We start from the raw sequence: 6,000 nt of genomic DNA, 5'->3' as shown, positions 1-6,000 counted from the left end.
GATTTAGGAGTCTTGAGGGTACCCCTAATTATGGTCCCCGACAATGGTCATCCCACTTAGTGCTCCCGAGGTTGCGCACTTGGTTCACCAAGGTCTTGAGCCAGTTGTACATGGCTTGTGGCTCCTCCCCTTGGTGAAGCATGAAGCGACCGAGCTCCCCCTCGATCATTTCCCACTTGGTGATCTTGGTCACCTCGTCTCCTTCGTGCGCGGTCTTTAGCACGTCCCAAATCTCTTTGGCACTCTTCAACCCTTGCACCTTATTATACTCCTCTCGACTTAGAGAGGCAAGGAGTATAGTAGTGGCTTGGGAGTTGAAGTGCCGAATTTGGGCTACCTTGTCCGAGTCATAGCCTTCATCCCCCACGGATGGTTCCTGCGCTCCAAATTCAACAATGTCCCAAATGCTAGCGTGGAGTGAGGTTAGATGGTGCCTTATTTTATCACTCCACATTCAATAATCTTCACCGTTAAAAACCGGTGGTTTGCCTAGTGGGACAGAAAGTAAAGGAGTGCGTTTAGAAATGCGAGGATAGCGTAAGGGGATCTTACTAAACTTCTTGCGCTCATGGCGCTTAGAAGTGACGGATGGCGTGTCAGAGCCGGAGGTGGAAGGCGACGAAGAGCGGTCTCGTAGTAGACCACTTTCTTCATTTTCTTCTTCTTGTCACCACTCCGGTGCGACTTGACATGGGGAGGTGATTCCCCCCTCTTCTTGTTGCCGGACTCTCCTGATGGAGCTTTCCTGTGGCTTGTGGCTGGCTTCTCGCCGGACACCATCTCCTTCTTGGCGTGAGCTCCTGACATCACTTCGAGCGGTTAGTCTCTAATGGAGTACCAGGCTCCGATACCAATTGAAAGTCGCCTAGAGGGGGTAAATAGACAAATCTGAAATTTATAAAGTTTAAGCACAACTACAAGTCGGGGTTAGCGTTATAAATATAATCGAGTCCGAAAGATTGGGCGAATACAAATCACAAGCAAATAAGGCGGATGACACGGTGATTTGTTTTACCGAGGTTCGGTTCTTGCAAACCTACTCCCCGTTGAGGTGGTCACAAAGACCGGGTCTCTTTCAACCCTTTCCCTCTCTCAAACGGTCACTTAGACCGAGTGAGCTTTTCTCTTCAATCAAACGGGACACTTAGTCCACTACAAGGACCACCACAACTTGGTGTCTCTTGCTTTGATTACAATGATCTTGGGAACAAGAGAGGAGGAAGAAGAAAAGTGATCCAAGCGCAAGAGCTCAAAAGAACACGACAAAACTCTCTCTTCTAGTCACTATTGCTTTGAGTGGAATTGGGACTTGGAGAGATTTTGATTCACTCTATTTGTGTCTTGTATTGAATGCACTAGATCTTGTATTGAATGTGTTGGCTGAAAACTTGGATGCCTTGAAGTGTTGGTGGTTGGGGGTATTTATAGCCCCAACCACCAAAGTGGCCGTTGGGGAAGGCTGCTGTCGAAGGGCGCACCGGATAGTCCGGTGCGCCACCGGACACTGTCCGGTGCGCAAGCCACATCACCCAACCGTTAGGGTTCGACCGTTGGAGCTCTGACATGTGGGGCCACCGGACAGTCCGGTGCGCCATCTGCGTCTGCTCTGACTTCTACGCGCACAGTCCGCGCACTGTAGCTCACTGTGCACCTTTTGCAGACGACCGTTGGCGCTGTTAGCCGTTACTCCGCTGGCACACCGGACAGTCCGGTGCTACATCGGACAGTCCAGTGAATTATAGCGGAGAGGCAATCCTAGAAAATCCGAAGGTGGTAAGTTTGGAGTTGATCTCCCTGGTGTACCGGACACTGTCCGGTGGCACATCGGACAGTCCGGTGCGCTAGACCAGGGCAGCCTTCGGTTGTCTTTTGCTCTTTTTATTTGAACCCTTTCTTGGACTTTTTTATTGGTTTGTGTTGAACCTTTGGCACCTGTAGAACTTATAATCTAGATCAAACTAGTTAGTCCAATTATCTGTGTTGGGCAATTCAACCACCAAAATCATTTAGGAAAAGGTGTAAGCCTATTTCCCTTTCACGTGCAGCGTTAGACGCAATTGCTATGATTGTAGCCATGTCTACTTTAGCGCGTGCATAGCATCCTACATGAGCAGCACACACGACTACATCAATAGCTAAAGTGATATGTGCTACATCATCGTTTTAATAGGGATAGAGCCTCGCCATCACCGAACATCAAAGTGGAGTCTGGTAGGTGCTAAATGAGGCAACATGGCAACATCATATGGGTATATGTAACATGGATGTTGTGCCATCACTTAAAGATTGCTAGGGAGGAGGTGTGACGGTTTAGATATGGTTGAGTCGCATCATTGACCACCAAAGTCGGGTGTAGAGAGTTGGTGCAACACTAGCCATCATTGGGAAGTGTCGTCGGGTGGGAGCCGAGCGATGAGTCAGATGGAACCTTTGGATAGAAAAGAAAATGATTTAATCTTATAAATAATGCTAAATTGTTAGTGATTTGGAAATTTTGAATGGTAGGAATCTAAAAAACTAAGGTGGGAGGAGATTCTGGATTGGACTAGAGAAATTTGTGGATTTTTATAAACCTATTTGCATCGCTTTAATTGGGAATGTAGTTTTTTAATAATATTTTTGGCTTGGGAAGCTGAACCAAATGGGCCTTTAATCCAAAATCTCCTCCTACCCTAGATGTTAAAGATATATATACTAAGATTATCCATGTACGACTCCGCGAAAAAAGACCATGGCAGGTGGGGTCATGGGCTCGGTCGAGTGCATAGGGACAGTCCATATCAGAGAAATACTCATCCGCAAGAAAGCTTTAGGAAATAAACATGGTAAAGATCCTAGCAAATTATAATATAAGATCGATATCCATATAGATATGGTAAGACCCAACTAGTAAGAGTGAAACACATGTACACATAGAGATAAGCTACCTGATAAGATGGGATAGACTCGGCTAGACTTGGTTACTATCCATATCCTTTAATCGTCCTAGATACATGTCCTGTAACTATCATCCCTCTTTAGACTATAAAAAGTAGGGCAAGGATGCCTCGATACGGTAGGTCATCTGATCACATTGCATAAACAATAGACACCGCTACCAAAAAGGATGTAGGATGTTATCTCACACTAAGAGACCAAACATGTTTAAACCCTTGAGTCTCCTATGCATGTACCTTTAGTTCTCTATCTCGGGATCTATCCCATAAATTCACTTTCGAACAATGCATGACAGTTGGTGCACCATGTAGGGGGAGTCGTGCTGATCATTTGAGATCTGATGGCAACCATGGATTTCACACAAGGAGAGGAAGTTGTCCTCGACACTCTCAAATTCATCATCAATTCACTCAAAAATCTCAGGTTTTTTAGTGACCCCATCCAGGCCTCAAAGGATCTGAAAGCATCTATGCCGCTGGTTGGTTTTAGTGATTAATGACAACGTAAGATTACTTGTGACTAACGTGTATTTTGTAGAGAAAATGGTAAACTATGACACAATGCAGGGAGTTGCGCTACAACAGTGAAAACAATCCCTCGGATGAGAACTTGAAGCGATGGCTAAAAAGGTGAATCAAAATATGAAGACTTCATATCCTAAGTGCCAAAGGAGTTGTGGGACACTTGGTGTAGAGTTAGGACTTATATTTTCATTTTAGTTGTGCTATAAATAGGGGTTGTGGATGAGTAGTTTGACTAAGAGATAACTGGTGTAGTGTCGTTGCATGTTCACACTCACAACTAGTGCTAGTTGTCACTCTAGAACTCACTCTCAAGCTAGAATCAAAGACAGTTTAGAAAAACCTACGAAAAGAAAGTGTGTGTCTATTCAAGGGGCACCGGATTGTCCGGTGTATACGGGACTGTCTGGTGGTCCCCCTGGGCAGTAGGCCCGAGAGCGCCCGAGTGCTAACCCTTTGCCCCAAACCTGAGAGTGAATAGTTCACAACAGTTGTTTTTAGCCTCGCACCGAACTATCCGGTGTGCACTGAATATGTTCTATTCACTTTCCGGTGCAACTCCATAGCAACGGTAGTTGTTAGAACTAGCCGTTAGGAGTGCACAATTGGCGCACCGAACAACCGTTAGGAGTACACAATTGGCGCACCGTACTGTTCGGTGCGCCCATGCGCAGCAGAACCGTGCAATGTCTGGTTTTGGTGGGTGGGAGTATTTATACCCCTCCACCAGCCATATTAAATGCTTTGCTGCCCCAACCACCTAGAATTCATTACTAGAATATTGCAAGTCCACTAAGCCTAATGAGGTGATTAGAACATTCATAATCCCATGTTAGGACCTCGTTAGTGCGCATGAGAGCCACCTAGAGCACACACCACATGCATTATGCTTCTCTTGGTCAAGTGAAAGTCTATGCCTTATTACTCTTGGTGATTGGGATCAGCTAGATGACTCGGTGGTGATTGGAGTACATGGATGATTTGTTGGTGACCTGACTCGATGGTTGTACACGGTCGTGAGGGATCCACCGCGCCGGAGAGGCACATGATCATCTCATAGTGAGCACTTGGTTCTTGCGAGGACCAAGGGGGAGCGATACCCTTGCGAAAGTGCTCCAACGAGGACTAGTGGAGAGCGCCGACTCTTTGATACCTTGGGAAAAATTGGAGGAGTCTTCTTGTCCCTACTTTACTTTCCACATTTTACTTTGCGTATTTGCTTTGCTAGTATTTGCTATAATGACTTAGGGTTGTTCTCCATTTCATATATTTTACTTCTTGCTAGTAGTTTGAGTGAAGTTGGGCTCATGTTTAGGGTTTAATCTTTTGTAAGAATTTTAGAGAAGCCCAATCCACACTCTTGGGCATCGTGATCCTTTCAGGATCCAATCTACACATCGGTGAATCTGGGCCGGTCTGGTCTTATGGCACTGACTCGGACTCAGACTCTACTTTGCCACGACCGAACTTGTACTCAAACTTAGGTCCGACTCAGACTTAGACTTTAGCCTCATACTACTTTGGAGATCGCTTCGTGTTGATGGTGGATTCCGAGCACCAAGATGGTCACCTCCCTGACCATACAATTGACGATGTTGATGCAGTGGTCTGAAGTCGGAGGAACCAAGCCCTCTCTTCCCCATTGACCCTTGAAATGAGCCTTGCATATTTAATCATACTAGTTTTCCTATGCTGGATGTTGGGCCCCAAGACAGTCTGCGGGTAGCCTCATAGAGATAGGTTCGAGTATGGTGTATCTGTGGCCCCCAACGCGTAAAATCTTACACCCTTATTGAAATGTTGTAGGGACAAATGCCTAAAATAACTTTCAATAAAGATTTTATTTTCAAAGTTATTCTCTCTAAAATGAATAAAGAAGAGTAAATATAAAAGTGTGTGTGTATATATATATATATTGTAAACTATTTTTCTTCTCTTGGAGGGATAAAGTGGCGAAATCATTTTATGTGAACTACATTTTTATAAAGTGTGTATATGAAAGGGAATTAGGCTTACACCTATTTCCTAATTGATTTTGGTGGTTGAAATGCCCAACACAAATAATTGGACTAACTAGTTTGCTCTAGTCTATAAGTTCTACAGGTGCCCAAGGTTTACAATAAGCCAATAAAAAGACCAAGAAAAGGGTTCAAACAAAAGAGCAAAAGACAACCCGGAAGGCACCATGGTCTGGCGCACCGGACTGTCCGGTGTGCCACCGGACAGTGTCCGGTGCACCAGGGCACTCGAGGCTGAACTCTTCACCTTCAGGAATTTCCAAGGGCGCTCCGCTAGAATTCACCGAACTGTCCGGTGAGTCACCGGACAGTGTCCGGTGCACACCGGACTGTCCTGTGTGCCAGCGGAGCAACGACTACTTCGCGCGCAATGGTCGACTGCAACGCATTAAATGCGCGCCTACGCGCGCAGAGGAGCAGAGCACGCGCGGGTGGCACACTGGACAGCCTACAGGGCCTGTCCGGTGCACCACCGTACAGCCAGGCGGGCCCACAAGTCAGAGCTCCAACGGTCGAAACCTAAC

This window comes from Zea mays, chromosome 6 (assembly GCF_902167145.1).
Source record: "Zea mays cultivar B73 chromosome 6, Zm-B73-REFERENCE-NAM-5.0, whole genome shotgun sequence".
Classification (NCBI taxonomy): Eukaryota; Viridiplantae; Streptophyta; class Magnoliopsida; order Poales; family Poaceae; genus Zea; species Zea mays.
Note: the sequence above shows the minus strand (reverse complement) of the source record.